At 36.9% G+C, this 18530-nt stretch overlaps 1 protein-coding gene across 5 annotated transcripts in view; it reads right to left on the bottom strand.

Moving 5' to 3' along the window:
- Positions 1-18530, bottom strand: part of LOC115241169 (RNA-binding protein Musashi homolog Rbp6-like) — a 567047-nt gene that overhangs the window by 351529 nt on the left and 196988 nt on the right. Inside the window, exon 3 of one of the 5 annotated variants that reach the window (XM_029816794.1) lies at positions 14065-14121. The exons of the other annotated variants lie outside the window; for them this stretch is intronic. The gene's annotated coding sequence lies outside the window, so the exon portion shown is untranslated. The remainder of the gene's footprint in view (positions 1-14064; positions 14122-18530) is intronic. 5 annotated transcript variants of the gene reach the window in all.

Below are 18530 nucleotides of genomic sequence, written 5' to 3'. Positions count from 1 at the left end.
TTTTATTGGAAATTGATATAGATTATATATATTTAAGACTTCGCGCTATAATAGATTTCCATCATCAGATATTTTGCTGATAATCGATTAAGAGAGACAGGAATAATGACGATAATATGGCGCCGCTAGTGGTTAATTAGATTATAATTTACAATAGTGCATACGGATAAAACGTATTATAAAAATGTTATGCAATTTAATATTGACGCGTAAATAACAATGTTTGTTATCGATTTTATTACGCGCTCGATATACATGATATGTTATATTTTCTAGTTAAAATAAATATTATTTCACAGATAGAGAGCTCAAAATGCTTACACATGCATATAATTTATGTATGTACGGCGGTCATCGATTAATTCGGAGATTTCGTACAAAACATATTGAAATTTTACAATGTAACATATATATTTGTAATCGTTAGGTTGCATTAGTGGAAGAATTTAAAGGTTTAAAAGATGCTCGAGATTCTATTCGTAATACTATATAGGAACTAATAAAACCTTGATATACAATATAAAATAGATTTGGTAGAATGAAGAATTTTAATTCCGTCACATTTTTTTTTTTTTTTATGTTAATAGATATTGACTTATAACCCACAAATTATTTCGCACAAAAATCTGCGTGTTTGTAATAAATTAATATATAGAAAAAGAGACGTGTTACAGATATACAGTAATGGTGTTTCATACGAGGAGAAGAACATTCTCCCGGTTGAAAAACGGATTGATGTGACTATTATAGTCGTAGTCACCGTCGTCGTCATCGCTATAACTGTCGACAATATTAGAGTGTGCAATGATGCAATGAGAGTTCGTTACAGCGATTTGTTTTACTCTTTTTTTTCAACCAAATTCAAATATAGCAAAGCTATCCTAATGATATAAAATACGCGACCGTTGCGTAATAAGGAATATAATGATGAGTAAATAGTATCGTTAGTATCACAGTCAATGCGAGACCCTAAACGAATTACAGGATCTGACGTGTTCGGTAATGCCTCGGATCATTGTACGAACAAAAAAAAAAATGGAAATCTAAACGGATATTATTGCGGAGATACGCAAAAATCCTAAAATTATTTAGATGATTATAATGTATTTATATTTTCGCCTTTATTAATGATTATTAGTATATGTGTATGTGTATGTGTGTGTGTGTGTGTGTGTATACACACATGCATTTTTTTATGCAACCACGTGTGGCACCACCGAACCGTAATTCGGACAATTCTTTGGTGAGTCCTCGGCGATGGTAGAGTGTAGACTCTAGTAGAGATGGTAGACTGTTTCGCTCTTTTTCTGATGTTCCTCTTCCTCACGAGCAGGCACATTCCAGTACCTGGATGCTCTTCCAGTAGGATACCTTCAGTTGCGTCGAATCGTTCTCGTCAAAGTAGACGATCATCAGCTGATCGAGCTTGCTGGGTGCGCAGCACGGCTTGGGTACCCTCTTCCGGTCCTCTTTCCATAACAGGCTTTGTAATAGTGCATGATGATGCGCTGGATTGTAGCGGGGCGGGCAACGGCCCTTGCAGTATCCGGCGTCGAAGCCTTTCGGATACACAATGAATTCGAAGCCTTCCAAGTCCTTGAACATCACCGTCAGTTCGTGCCGGCAGCACTTCTTGTTATTGTCGCCCTTGCACTTGCTACGCCGTCCCTTATGCAGTTGCATCAGCTCCTCGGGGGTGGATCTCTTTCTTCTGCCACCCGATTCAAACGTGGTGAATACGTTCAAGGTTGTATAAGAGATATCGCGCCGCGTCGGTCGGCCGTCATGGAGGAATTCCAGCTCGAGACCATGGTTATCCAGGTTTCGTTCGAGCCAGCTAGCGGCCGCTTCGGTGAAATCCAATTCCAGCCATCGGGAGTCCGTCGGCTGAGAAATTCTGTGCCGCAACAGAAGACGCCGGGAGATCGGCGTGCAAAGATAAACCAGCACCTCCAGATTGCTCGGGCGTCTATGATCGCCTTGAAGAAGGAATCTCAGAGACGCGTGATCGACCGTGACATCTTCGGTATCGTCGGAAACCGCGACGGGAAAGTACAGGAAGTGACGGTGATTTCCTCCTCTCCAGTTAACGCTTGATTTGTTCCCCGGATGCTCTGTAACAAGAAACGCAAATTCATTATAATACACGAGTATATTACGTAAATAAGGAATTATTCGCATTATTATGCGATTAATTTCTTTAAGCTGAACAACGAAGTTATATGTATAATTATTAGGAAATTTTAATAGCGATATACCATATGTATCAATACTATAAGATATTGCGAATTACACAATTCACCAAAAAATAACTTTTCTTCGAACACAAGAACAAAATCAGTCATTTCTTGTAATTTTTTTGACGCTGAATACGATTTCGGTTTCTAAATTGCTCTTTCGTGTCATAATTTTGAGAAATTTGCAGTTAAAGTTGAAAAAACAGGATCTCTCTACTCAAATTTTATAAAAAAATTCCCTGAAAATTTCTTGATTTTTCAAGATACGAAAGAAATCCTTGAGTATTCCAGGTTTTCCACGTTTTTCCAGGGAGTAGAAAAAAATAGTTATTTTAATGTAGATTTTATATCTTTTATTACATAATAATGCAATAAAAGCGCAATAAAATAGTTAAAAGAATCATGAAGGATAAGATTGTAATCTTTGTCTATTAATTGATACGAAGAAAACATTCTTGATCCATTTAGATCGTAATTGAATTCTCGCAACAATGATACGGAAGGCTGCGCAAGAGTTTTGCTTGTAAGCGTGACTCAGTTTCTTTTTGTCACGATTGTCAACGTTTGTGCTTTTTCTACCTCGTGAGATTTACAGATTATATCCACGGTAAATTTAGAACGCGGGCAACAGTTCGTCTATTGTCTGCCATTTATACCGCAACAACGGAAATGAATTTTTTCTTGACCCTTAAATATAAAAATCCAGAAAAGATCGAGAAAAAAACATGAACTAATTTCAATTCAAAATGAGAAGATGTAACGCTTTACGAATATTGTTTCAGATCTTCCTTCCAAACAAATGGAGTTATGGAATAAATTTTGGGATAAACTTTACATTTATCATTTACCTCCATATATCTTGCCGAAAAAAATTTTTCACCAACTATGCTGTTTTATATAATATTAAATTTTAGATTGATATAAGAATTGCTAATAAATATTTTTATAATAAGATAATAATTTTCTGAGAGGGTTATATATATAGTATAATAGTATAATAATATAATATATATATAGCACGTGTGTGTATTATATACAAATTCTACCTATAATAAATATGTATAACAATAAAATAAATTATTATCGATCATTATCATGCAAATTCTAAAACTAAACTAATTCTAAACTAAATTGGAACGTGACTGTCATCAGTTAATGAGGGAGTAATAAACGAAAACTGTGTTGTTAAGTGCCAGGGCTTTAAAACAGTATTACTTAAATGAGACAGGAACTGTTGAATTCCCGTCGATTCCCGGCCGCGCACGCGTGTGACAGTTGTCTCACGCGTATTTACGAATGCAGTTTCACGCATCGCATTCTGTAGCGAGCGTTCCTGTTCTAGGATCTGCAATATTATCGCCCACGTATATTGGCAAGGAGTATTTTCGCAAATCGCGTGGCGGATGAAATACTCGTCGCGCATAAACAAACACGGCTGCGATCTGAGTCACGAAACGGTATTCAGCCTTTCGACGAAATCAGCATGTAAAAGACGCTCTATTGTCGATCACGCGGACAACAGCGGAGATGTTTTAGAGATGAAGCAGAACGAACCCGCCGACCCCAATTTAATCCCCTTTGATACATTCGCGTATAATGTAACAAAATATTTTAAGTAGTAAATTTATTTGTTAAATTTACTTGTTGATATTTTTCTTGTTCCTGATTTTCGTTTCTGATCGTTTACATAATCGTGATAAATAACTTTCACTTCGTGAAGAATAATTTGACATCCTTTATGAATATGAATTTAACAATAATAATTAAATCATCCTGAATGCTGTGTCTCTATTTGTAACATTTTATTTCTTCTTAAAATATATCGCCGGAAAAATTGGTCGCGAGCCAATATTGTAAATATCTCCGAACGAACGTACTAATAATGAGATTTACTCAAAGGAAGAATTTAGAATTTGTAAATCGCTCGTTTCGGCGGCTGTAAAAGTCACGTTCGGAGAGTGCGAGAATCGAATCTGGAAACTAGGATGGGATGGGGAGAGATAAATGTTAAAGAAAGAAAGAGAAAACACGACTCTCCGGTTGTTTGAAATTCTCGCTCCTCTCCCTTTCTTTCATCGCTCTTTCTCTCTCTCTCTCTCTCCCTCCCTCCTTCCCTCTCTCTCTCTCTCTTTCTAAGCATTGATTAAATCTTATTTATGAGGGCCGGGACGCTCCTTAGGAAAACTCTCGCGGAGCTATTAATTATCCACGACATATATACACACCATTTTTCGAGTTTGTCACGGTGTGTTTAACTGTTTGGTGCCGGTAGTACGGATGCCGCGACGATAATTACGAGGATTTAGGGGAAAAAAGCGCGTCATAAAGGACGGAAGGGTCTCGTGTGAATTACAAGAAAAAGAAAGTACAATGTACTTACGATTAGAACGGCGATAGCGCGATTGCGCCACACTTTCGTCCGAAATAATACGAGTATGTGATTATCTGGAGTTTATCTGTCTCTCATTTTAATTTATAACTGTAGTGATTAAAAGTTATCTCCAGTCGAGAAAAAGAGTACGGAAAAGAGAAATTGAAACGAAGGATCCATAAAAGCGTACGTTACATTTATTTTATCTCGAACACACGACGAACTGTGTAACTTGACAATTTCTTTTACGTGAGATGCTTTAAATAAGTCACGACAATAAATAATCGGCGACACGATTTGTGGAAAACAATGTTTATTTTAATCGGGATCCGCATTCCGTGAAATTTCATAAATAAACAATCGATCGGCGACACTATGCGGAAAAAAATTTTTCTGGACATACACAATTTTATTTTCATAATAATATAGAGACAATTTATTAATAATCATATAATAATATGTATATAATAATTATATGTTATATTATTTAATAATGATATGTTTTTAATTGCATGTAAAATTGTCGAAAAATTGGGTGATGAAAAAGTACAGACTCTTTTACACGGTTCGCCGTCTATTCAGAATGCGTCACTGATTAATGCTCTTATTTATGGTGTCGCATAATTAGGGAGGCGAGAAAGGGACTGCATCGCGCATAAAAAAAATTCATGATATCGCTCGACTTTTAGGGCTCGATATATTCCCCTCTCCTCTCACGGCCCGATTATCACGTTCCTCGAATAATTTATCCTACGACAGGCCAACGCACCGTGTCGTTTCACATGTTCCGTAGAATCGTACGTTATCATTCTTCTTCGTCTCTTTTTCCGTTTGTTTTTTAGCGCCATGGAATTCTTTACACTTTAAGGAAGAGAGGACAACACTTTTTAATCCTCCGTTTATCGAGTATTTCTGCAAATAGATTGACATCTATTTCTGCAAATTTCCTCACGTAATCGGATGAAGAATAGGATCTTGTATATAATTAATACACACATATATATATATATATATATATATATATATATATATATATATATATATATATGCACAATCTAAAATTCTAATTTTTATTGCACATGGTATAATTAAGAATACTGATCAAATTTTTCACGTTGTTTTTAATAATATAAATGATAAAAATATAGCAAATTGAACATTTTTAACAAATCAACGTCTCTCTTGAATTCTTGAATTTGTTATAAAAAGATTATATTTACAATTTTCATCGCCAAATGGCATTTTCAATTGACACGAACTTAATCCGAGCGATTCAACATGTTCTGATTTCCGAGCGGCGCGATTCGATTGTTACGAGCCCGCGTACGAAATTCATTCGACGAGTCCGGACTCTCGAGAATCGAATCGAAGAGAGTCTGCACAACTCGCGGCGGTAACGACCGCCACCGTCGAAATAGAACGGAACGAGAGGGTAGAAAAGGGGTGCGAGGGCGAAAAAAAAAAGCCGAAGAGGGATAGCGCGGAGCGAGACGAGAGCATGAAAGCCAGCGGGGGGAGGGGGGAGGGGGGGAGGGGGGAGGAGGGGAGGTTGAAGGAGGAGGGTGAGGGCGACGAGGACGGGTTCGAGTGGATGCGGATATTGCAGTCGGCCAGGTTCGATTTTGCCTTAACGGCGAGAGTGGATATCGAATGATCCACATAGTCCGGGCACCTTTCGAGCCCCTTCTCACCCTTTCCCGCCACCGTGTGCCCTCTCGCGAGTGTAGGACTAATCTGGCCCGGAAAGGGACGGGGAAGGGGAGGGGAGGGGAGGGGTTAAGCCCGAGCTGTCAGAGGGGGCGAAGAAGAGACTCCGTGAAAGCAGAGGGCGGAGGGTCGAATTAAGCCCGGACGCGCCGGACTCTTCGTCGGTAACCTAACTCACGGGGGTAGTATGCGTGCCAAGGGTCGGGCTGCTAGCCTAACTCCACTTAAATTAAAGCAATCTATCCTGCGGAACTCTCGCGCTAAGCCGACAGGTTAAGCGAGAGAAGCAACCGAGCACTCTCTCTCTCTCTCTCTCTCTCCCTCCCCCTCTCCCCCTCTCTCTCGCCGATGCGCGCTTTCCTTTACTTTCCAGGTGAACACGTTGTCGAGTGAATACCCTGGATTTGGTCATGTGAGCCCATCCTTTTGCTCCTCCGTCGTTTATCCTTCGTGTGTTTATCTGGTTATAAGCATTTTGCGTGAATATCTTTTATATACTACATGATTGTCAAATTATGATTCTTAGATAAATCATATTTTAAGTAAGCTTGAGAGAGAGAGAGAGAGTGTGTGTGTGTGTGTGTGTGTGTGTGTGTGTGTGTGTGTACTCTATTGCTAATATTATATTATCATTATAATTATTTTATAAATATTATATATCACTAATATTTGCACTCAAAAAAATGTCTTGCTGATATAGGTAGATTTCTAGGTGTTACAACAAAAATTTATCGCTATTTTTTGTATCTGTTAGAATATTGTCTGTTACATATAGAATTTATAGCAGCAATATTCTAATAATATCTTCTAGAAAATTTAGGTCCCATTGCCAAATGTTAATCACTGCATTGGATAAATATGAGTTTCGATACTACAGCTAGAACGATCTTTGTGAGAAATATAACTGCCAATTATAACTGCAGCATCGAAAAATTGAGAAAAATTGTTTAAAAGAGCTAGATAGATTGAGCGCGTTATACAAATATGTTAGACGTGAGGATTATATATTCATTTGTTTCTTGCCGCTAATTTTTTCTGTCTACCACAGCCAAACTTTATAACAAGTATGATTGGCCTTAACATGGATAGGCGCCACAGAAAAACATTCTTTCTAAATTTCACAAACAGTTCAGATATAAATTCTGTCTCTGTCACTTAGATCGATTAAATGCGAAACATATGCGATATCACAGTATTTGCTAATCATTTATGTACCTCAGTTAATTTTGCGCACTCAGAAAATTTTTGCTGTAGTTGCAATACCACTTTTTTGAGTGTTGTGATATCAGTGATTGTAGAGATACATATTTAGTGTTAAATGTTGTCATCTGCTATTCATCCTCGATTTCTTTCGAATAAAATCCATAAGTCTCATGATTTTCACAGAATACACAAAAATAAATTTTGATATAGTATAATATCTTTAGAATATAAATTTTATACAGAATTTACGAATATAGTATTAATACGAGGCGAGAATATACGATCTCCGTTTAAGCTATGTTTATTTCACTGCATGTTTCCTTGCTGCAATAGCTTTTATAGATCTCCGGCACCGAAATGACAAACGCTATTTCACTGGTCTTTCCATTCTATCCCGTTCCTTCTCCTTATCATCCTTATTCCCCCTTCTCTGCCACGGGAACGTGTTGCACGCTCGTTCTCTGGCCGGCTAGTTTGGCGATCAAAGCGTGAGTGGAGCACGTACCGTCGTTTAATCCGCTTCTCTCATGGATGCTCCGGTTACTACCCGCTTCAACATCCGTCGTGTAAGTCACGGAATTGCGCGCGCGTGGAAATGTCCAAGATTTATCCAGCTAATCCGTCGGGGAAGAGCGACGCGGATTAACAACGACGATGTCCGCGATTTATTTTTTACGAGAACCACGGTATTCGCGTCCTCCCCTTATTCTGGCGATAGTCATATGTGTATAAAATTGACGTATATCATTTCGTGGAAAAATTTATAATTTATCAATAGTTTTGGCTTTATTTTCAATATAGCTCTATAATTCCTGATAAAATATGATGATCCAGAAGCAACATACAAAACTAATTATATGTGTATGTGTGTGTGTGTGTGTGTGTGTGTGTAAATATATATTTGTAATATACTTAAATTACTTACTTACTCATATGTGCTGTGTAACGTAAAAAAATGCTCAAGTAAAAATTTAATTCTTTCATTTACGTGAATATATTATCATGTGATGTTAATTAGGAAAATTATATTATCAGAACAACGCAAAATGCAACAGCGTGCATAAGGATTTTGTAACGGCGGTCTGCGTGCGCCATTGTAAAGCATAACAGTTTTTCATAATTATACAGCATAAAAAAATAATCTGCGACGTAACGAGCCACGTAACCATCGCGCGCGCAGAAACGAGGTAGCCGGTAGCCCCCGTGGACGTGTTTCACATGCTTACACGTACCCGCCTCGTAATTGGACGCACGCTGTAATAAAGTGTCACGAGACAAAACATCGATTATATTCGGCTCCTGTTTTTCTTGCACCATATCGTAAAGGAATCCTGAATAATCAAATACACATAATGTTCGTATATACTTAACAGAGATGTAAGAAAAATTATTTAGCAGCTTTTTTAGCTTCTCTTACTCTACGAATGTTGCTTTCTTTTTTTGCGATAATATAATCAGGGTGTCTACTCAAATTCTATAAAAAAATTCCCTGATCTTCCGAGTATTATTGTTCAAAATTCCAGATAAAGAGAATATTTTAAAGATTTTTTCTGATGCAACTTTCTAAAATAAGTTTTTTTTATTATATACGTTTAATGCTAAATTTTAATGGCTAAAAATTACAATAAAGAATATGTACTGCATATTCAATATTTTAAAATATTGAATATATATATATAAACAAAGAGAGATAGATATATATTTATAATATATTTTAAATACATAATTCACTTTACTTGCCGACTGCTTACAATATAGGAATAAAATTATCAAAGAAAGAATTTAAAAAAAAAAAAAAAATTCTCTTGGTCTCAATAAAATTCCATGAGAATTCCCTGATTTCTTCAGGTACAAAAGACATCCTTGAAATTCTAGGTTTTCCATGTTTTTCTAGGGAGTAGACACTCTGATAATGTTTTTTTGAAAATCTGACGCAAAATAAAAGAATCTTATCGTCGTATTGAATAGTGTTGCACTTTTGCAGAAAGGAAGCGTATTCCAAAGTCTTTTCTTCCTTCTCCTTCCACGAATATTTCTGAAGCGCTTCGATCGACGGCGGTAATCCGATTGCACGGATTTCGTTACCATCGAGAGGAGCACATCGCGGGCGAGATTCGGGCAAATCGGGTCTAATAGCAGCCGCGTGTCTATATATAATCGCGTCTACGCGATTGCGTCGTATCGGGCTAATTTGCCGGCGACGCGCGAGCAGCTGATGAGCGCAACGTCGAGGCGCGATTAAATCGCGAGCGAATGCCGATCTGAAATTACAACCGGCGCTGGTATTACCGGATCGTGTCGCTTCGAATTACAGCTACGTTTCTGTCTTACTTGTCTTACTCGCGACAAGAATGTAATACAGCAGGGAACAGGACACCGGAGGGATAGCACGCGGACACACGGACGAACACTGTCGCGAACGCGCGCGTTCCTTCCCTCGAGAGTCCCACGACGACGCCTCGACGCGCAACGTGAAAGCGATAACGTTCGAGAAAAAAATCGCTTTTTTTTTTTATTTACTACCGATTTTTTTATTTACTCCGACTATCTTACGTGTTGCGATCGTTTCGTAACGAAGATTAGATGTATCGTGATAAAACTAATATGTGTCATATATTGATTCGAGATAGTTTCAAGTTTTAAAATTTTTAAACCTACGACAGGATGTCTACTCAAATCTTGTATAAAAGTTCCTTGAAAATTCCCTGATTTTCCAAGTATTTTTATTTAAAATTCCAGATAAGAAGAATATTTTAAAGATTTTTTTAGTGCAATTTCTCCTAAAACAAGTCTTTTTATTGTACGCGTTTTCTAATATTTTTCACTCATACAAAGAAATAACACAAAGCCACTTAAATTTCAAGCGCTAAACTTGTTCTGAAAAAAAAAATTGAATAGCTTTTGTTAAGATAAAAATTTTTAACTTGATTTTTTTTAAGCTCTTTACACGTAAGATTGTATTTAGAATGTATTTAAAATAACTTTCCTAATTTTTTTACTTTTTAAAATATTTTACAACAAACCTTTTACAATATTGTTATAAAAACGTTCGACATTTGCGTCCATTTGAAAACTACTTTTTATATGTATATTGCACGGTATTATACTAAAGCAACGTTTTAATGCAATATGCTTTCGTCGGGTATGTAACGATAGATACAGCTGTCCCTTTTTTCCATTGAAAATGGAAGCCGGGAACGTTACAGTCGTGAAATTAAACGCATATGCATTTTGCATTCTATGAAGCGGCTAATTCCTAATGGAAACAAGAGTATCACCTAGGAACTAAAAGCCGGAGGAGCTTTAGGGCAATCAATCATGCAAATTGCGATCGCGGCAAAATCTCTGGGACTCCGTTCACGATTCCATATGGTAATGCTGCTAATGCACCGATCGCGTATCAACAGACATATAGGGTGTCCCTAAAATAACACGTTTCCATTTTGTAGAATGTTACAAAATTGTAGAAACAATTATTTGTACATTTGACATACATTTAAAATTATAAATAATTAGATCCAAAAAATTTTTTGGTAATTAAGAGTGTAAATAAATAACAAAATCTTGTTTTTCAGATAAATTCGAATAAATATTATTTTAATTTAAAACTTTGTTGACACGAAATTTATTATCAAAATAAAAATGTATACAGAAAAAAAAAAAAAATCTTAGATCCATGTATGGAAAGCTCCGATCGTAAAGTTGACACCGTATACATATGTATATCATGCATATCGTTATATCTAGCGCAATCTGACTTGATCCGCAAAGAGAGCTGGTTATTTATTAACTATTAATTATTCCATATTGATTCGCCTATAGATCCTTTTTTTCTATCTAGTTAATAACACAGTGCCGATTTACCTATTTTGCGAATAAAAACGCTAAAGTATTGCTATGGATAACCCTTCAATTTTGTAAACGTAATCATTATTATTTTGCACAAATGCAACAACATATATGTGGAAACATTTATTTGTAGCATTAGCTCGCTCATTTTATATATAGAGGAAATTGCATTAAATATTTACATAAAATATGCTTCGCTTAAAAAGCGAAGTTATACATATTGTACTCTGTGTAGATACTTTATCGACTCATCGGCCACAGTTATAATTGATAAGGTTCATTATCGAGATGGCATCGATTTGCTGCAAATGCAATACACGGCCGTTAATTAAATATTACACGAAATAACCAAACGAATAATTTTCCAATTCACTCTCTACCTCGCATTCTTTTCTCTCTGTGATTTCTCTTATTTACTACTACAGTCATATATGTATATAATAGTGTTTGAAACGAGATATTTCATTGCATTCTCTTTCTCTCTCTCTCTTTCTACTTCTGATTTCTAGTTATCAGAAATTTCTTATTATCCTTTTTACTTATATAATTTTTTTTTATATTTAAGTATTTTTTTCATGTGTATTTAAATGCAGGTGTTCCCAAAACTGTCATGTCACTCTCTTTATTCATTTACTAATTTATTAAATAAACCAGATTTCGCGAATCGAGTTTTCTTCAACTGAGATTTGACTAGATTTGAAATTCCCTCGAAAGATTTAATAAATTTCATATACATTTAATATTCACATCAATACACACATACACACAAATCAGCTCTAATTTTTATCAATTTTATTGATAATATGATATATTTCAATATTTCTAAGAAATAGGCGATAATTCTGAAACATTTCGAGTCAAAATGTGTATTAAAAAATTCTCATTCAAAAATCTATTTTCTTTTTTTACATCCCCTCATTTGTCTCTTCTTCCTTCCATTTTGTCCGTTATCAGGACGAAGATGGTGACTCGCGGTTTTAATTGAGAGAGCCGTCCAAAGTTTAACGCAATTTTACGCAGCGCGATCAAACGGCCGGGCCGTTTATTATTTCATCGGGGACCTCAACGTACCGCGCGATTATCGCGCGTTTTAATATCACGATATTAAGCCCTTTTTGAAAGGCTACTCAAAGGGCCACGGAGAGAGGCGAGTGGCGTTATAAGCCGGGATTGTCGACACGACGCGTATATTCACTCGCGTCCCTCGTCGCCGTTGGCGAAATGCTGTTGAATCGGTAGCGCGGGGCGAGATCCAATCGAATTAATTATCGTTCGTTGTTAATTACCGCGGCCCGACCGATAAAACGCAGCCGCCCGTAATCCGGCGATCCACGGAAAAACGGGGAGACGAAAACGTGGCGCGAAAAAACCTATTGGTTTTTCGAGAGAAGGAGGGAGAAACGCACGCGCGTGTTTCGGGCCCCGTAAATGTTGCGAGACAATGAATTTCAATTATCGCCGTCGCGAAACGCACGAAACTGTTTAAATCGTTAATCGTGAAACGTGCCAGCGTGATGTAATACGTAATACGAAAACGGAAATGGACGTTTCTAAATTTGAATTATTACGCGATTATGTAATGCGATAGTTTGTCAGATCTAGACGATTATTCTCTCTCCTTCCAAAACATCCAAATAACGGTAGAAATATTCCATCTATCTATGCAAATATTTACATCCTATAATTTTACATGTACAGGAAACAATTATGACAATACGAGTTTGTATTGCATTTCTTGCAATAATAAATAGAAAATGTCGGATAAGAATAAAATAGAGATAAATAAATAAGAAATATAAAATAATGTTGGTTTCTTGTATAGCGCAATAACAGGAATCAAATAAGATTTTGAGTATATTAAAAATAAGAATATATTTAATATATGTGAAATTCATTATTTTTTTTATAGTTTCTATATTTCTTTTCGATTCTCAATCGATCAAAAGAAGTTTGTCTGTATTTTATTCTCCGCTTTTTACTTCGTAGAATTGCATTGCAACCGACTTTGTTCTCACAAACATAGGAGCCGATGGAGGATTAGGAACTTCCGGATACTTCTTATCCGGATTTGGTACCCTCAGGATTAAGCGACGAAATCGGCGAATCGATGTCATGTCCGTTGAAATTCCGTACAGAGATTTTAAATCCGAAAGCGCATTCTACCGCCATCTACGCGCTGACGTAGAGAACTGTAATCCGCCCGAGCGACAAACACTTTGACGTGCAAACACTTTGTGAGAAAATGTTTCTTCACTTGCGTGTCCGAAAAAGCATCTCAAATGTATCGCAAAACCGTTAGACCGAATTTACGTCGATGAAGAAAAGTCGAGGCGACGTGCCTCGACAATTTTCGTTTAGACGATGATTTGCTTTAGCGATCACTTATTTTAACAATGATTCTACAGATTGATGTATTGAAATACGAGATCATATGTTACGCTTGACTACCTTCAGATATAGATATAGATAACGATCATTAATGTCAAAAAGTTGGAAGAACAGCCGATATTGAAATACGGGTAATTGACAGCCTTTAACGATAGGCGATTGAAATGCATCACGATATATATATATATATATATATATATATATATATATACTACAAATTTTATCTTTATAATAAAAAATAAGTATTTTTATATATCACAGTATTTCCAGTTCTCGTATATATGTTGAGACCGTGTGTTTTTTACTTACCATATCTCTAATCTCTGGGAAATCTTATTCAACCATAAAAATGCAACGTAATCTTACCTGAAACATAAAGCAAAAAAGACTCATGTTATTACTTATTATTTTGAGAATGTGTGTGTAATAAAGATCAATGAAACAAGATGAAAAAAATGATTGTATCAATTAAAATGATATGTTATTAAGAAAACCATTTGCAATCAAAAGGTATTTTAATTGCTTCATAGTCATTAAAACTCATAAAAGCGATTTCAAGGTAATCTTGTTCGTCAGTCATTACGAAAATCGATGACTGATTTCGTAACATGAGAAATAATTTATATACTTTATGAAATTATCGATACGAACATCGTTTTTGTACTTAAAAGAAAATGACTGTTTACTTATAAATCTAGTGCTCTATCATCAATCAACATAGAGTAATAGACTTCTGAGAAAAGAAGTGAACTTTGCGTTTGCAGCTGAAATAATAGAAAATGACAGGAGATTATTGTTTACTCGTCAGAAGACAAGTTGATCTATCATCAATCAAAATGAAATGATAGACTTTTAAGCGAAGAAAACTATTGCAGCTGAAATAATAGAAAATGACAGGAGATTATTGTTTACTCGTCAGAAGACAAGTTGATCTATCATCAATCAAAATGAAATGATAGACTTCTAAGCGAAGAAAACTATTGTTCAAAATATATTCTTAGAGTAATTTTAAAAAAACAGAGAGGATATTTTAAAAAGTTATCGATATAGAAAAACTTTAATATCAATAATTACATTCCTGCGAAATTCTCGATCATTGCAAAAAATATCGTTCAGTAAATATCAATATCAAACTACTCAAAGAAAGATTACGTCAAATTGAAACGAAGATGATACCATGAGTAATCTTTACATAGAATGAAAATTAATTGACACTGGGGAAGAATTAATTATCTATATCGTACGGCATAGCTCTGATCCGAACCGCGAAAACCAAGAAGGGGCGCGTTTCCTCATCGTCCCGTTCTCGCCTCCGTAATTTGCGCGCATCGAAATAATCTCGAGACACACAAGAACGATCGGCGTGACGGCGCCCATCGTAAATCACCGGTCGATCCGATCGCGGCGAGCGCGCCGCGGCGTCATCCGTCTCTGACAAAGTGCGAGCTCGCCGAGGGATCTTCCGCCGCGCCCCGGCAACTTCCGGCGGTCGTTATTTACGGGGCTAGATTGGCGGGACTTGGGGAGCTCGAGTTCCAGCGCGAGAGGCGTGAGGTCGGGATCGCAAATTGATCTCGGGGCTCGAGAAGCGAAGGCAACGGCGGCAGCGGCGGAGGCGTCGCCTTTTATCGCCCGCCGATGCACTTCCTCGGCGACGAAAGTAATTTTCTTAGACCGCTATCGGCTCGCCCGACGTCTCTCCGCGCGACGCGACGGGTCGCTTAAAAAATGCATCCCCGAGAAATCGATGTGTTATCGGGAGAAATGTTACGTGCATGCAATTTGTGAAATAGCACTCTCTGAGTGATGTATGGTATTTCGCGTAACTCTTCAAGTCCGGACCGAGTACCGAGTCGGCTTGACTTTGTATTGAAACGGGAGTAACAATAAACGAAAGATGCCGTTGAAGCGTATCACGCTCTTTCCGAACTATATCAAAAATCTAGAAAAATATAATTCCATTTGTTGCAAAAGTTAAATTGACTGTGCATCGTTGGTTACGTTACACAAACTTAATTCTAGCAGTTAAAGTTATTATTATCCGCGTGGAAGATGATTTAAAAAAGCTGCTTCTGATATAGAAGCTTTATGTGACGCAAAACAAATTTTATAAAAATATCTTTTTCTAAGAGATTTTTAGAAGCATGAAAACTTTAAGTGTCTTGATGAAAAAGCGTTTTTCTTATCATATCAGTGACAAATAACACGTAAACTTAAAGCGATTATTAATCATCAAAAGAATGAGATACATGACGGTGCGATATAGTAACTCGCAACTAGAGGATGAGCTTGGTCCCGTAGATCAGATATGAATTCTTGATATTCGGAACCTGGGCTCGACCGCAGACACCGGAAACCCACTGCGCTGGCAACCACTGCTACCTTCCTCTGACAATCCCGCGGTATGTTAACGTCACTGCGTACGGGAGTTAAAATGAATTTCTGCGGTTCGTTCCCGATGATTATTCCAAATGAATCGTCCAATGTGACCTCATTGAATAAACGTGATTTTTACAAAAAATGGACTATGATGGAGACGCTGCTCACAAGCATCTCATAGATATTGATAATTTCTTTGCTGTAAACTGTGTGAGATCTCTATTTATTTCTTTATCTTAGAGCCATATTAGAATACAATAGCATCCTCTAGAATTATCATTCTAATTCCAAGTTTTTTTTTTAAGACTTAATGAAAAATATATCATATTGCAAACAGACAAAATAGACCATTTTCTATTTTCTATGATGTTAATTACGCAAATTAGTTTTGTCTCGTTTCGGATATTCTATCCCAGATAATCGTCTAAATTTGAAGATAATCGTATAAATTCATCTTTAGAGACTCACGTCGCAAAATTAGCTCAGGCGGCTCTCTGAAATACGCACGAATCTCTGCCGCCGCCATCTGTACTGAACTGAATCTTTAATAAAGAAAACCGACGACGATGTTCAACCATGTTCTCGTGGCATGGGTCGAATGTTCGCAGAAACCGCGAACGTTTACCGCTTTAGTCACATATACGTCGATCGTGTAATTTCTGACGTCACAAGAGATGTATAATTAACGGATACACCACTAATTGAGCCGAGTTATGCAATATAGAAGCGAGTCATGCTTCTTAAAATTTTGCGTAAGAACCTAGATTAAAAATATACGTTCTTTTAATTCGTGCTCTAGATGTTTTGCTGAGAAACAACCTAATCATAACAAAAATAATTAAGTATAATTGCGATAATAAAATAGACACGACAGAGTAACGATAGAATTATCAAGTATCATACAATTATAAAAAAAAAAAGAAATAATCGATGGCTTTTTTTGTAGAATTACAAAAACTGATGGCTTCCTATTTCATTATTCCAGACATACGTCATAATAATCTTTTTCCGTACCGCTGTGGTCATTCGCGGATCGATCTTATGTAATCACTGTTAATAATAATTGATAATTATTTCTCACTGTAATAAATGTAAAGGCCGCATACATACAAGCGTCAGCGATTTGGCGTATCGCCGAAACTCGGGGGATCGCGGCCGGGACATCGGCAGCGGTATGATCACGTCGCTAGAATTATCCCCGGGACCGGAAGATCAGTTCCCAATAATCCACGGCACGCGCATTTACATCCGGGAACGAGGCAATAAATACAGCATTTACACGGCGGTCCACCTGCACGGACGCGGCCTGGTCGTTCTCCGCGGAACGACGGGAAGGGATCGGGATAAATTCCTGGCCACCGGCCAGTATCTCGGGTTCCCGAAGCCGTTTCGCCCGATACAAATGGACGCCACCGACAACCCGGGGAACTGCGAAACTACGAAACTACGGTACTAAATGGATCTACTGCCGCCGCCGTTTGCCGTCGCCGCCAATGCAACGGTGGGAAAGAACGCGAACACGTGGACGAAGAGGTGAGGATTAATGAACTCGTCGTACCGTTGCACGCAGTCGTGCCAGGTTCATCGTTTGCGCTGTTATTGGCAGATGCTAAGAGATTGGCAGCTCTGTGTTAACATCGTGACGTTAATGAAGGATTTTGGCGGATTTAGACTTCAAAGTTGCTAACAAAAGCGCATTCTTCGGCCAAATTCGAGTGAACTTTGCGCTTTCATCTCAATTTTAATTTTAGATTCTATTACACATCCAAATACTTCATAAAGAACGTTTATATGCGTTTGTAGCGTATAAAGATTTAATCGAAATTTTGAAAAGATAATCTATAAAAAAAGATCCATTAAAAAAAAAACATTTTTGAAGTTTCATATAATCCGTACAAAACGCAATAATAACGATGAAGTAAGAAAGAGACTACAATATAATCAATCAGCTTTACAAAAATATATGTAAAATTTATTTTAATGTTATCAAACAAAATAATAGCAAAAAATGAATAATAATTATCCGCTCTATATATATATAGTCGACGGCCGTCTGCATCCGCCAGAGAACGGCTGGGGCAAGGCGATCTACTTTACATAATATATAATATATATAATTATATATATATATATATATATATATATAAAATAATACATACAATACATTTAAAAACAATACGTTTAAAAAAGAAGCAGCAAAAATGGTAAGATGAAATAACAGAAAAAGAAAGGGAGAGAAGAAGAGATGGAGATAGAAATCTCGAACGAAAATTTCTCGATCGAACGAGAGAGGAAAATAACATGAACAATTTGAGAGATTACAGAGGCTCGTTCTAGTTTTCAATCGGTCGAATCTGCCGCATACCGTAGGTTTCCGATCTCCTCTCCCCCCCCCC

The sequence above is a fragment of the Formica exsecta genome, unplaced genomic scaffold, assembly GCF_003651465.1.
Source record: "Formica exsecta isolate Colony F162 unplaced genomic scaffold, ASM365146v1 scaffold47, whole genome shotgun sequence".
NCBI classification, from domain to species: Eukaryota; Metazoa; Arthropoda; class Insecta; order Hymenoptera; family Formicidae; genus Formica; species Formica exsecta.
This window is presented reverse-complemented; position numbering and strand designations above follow the sequence as displayed.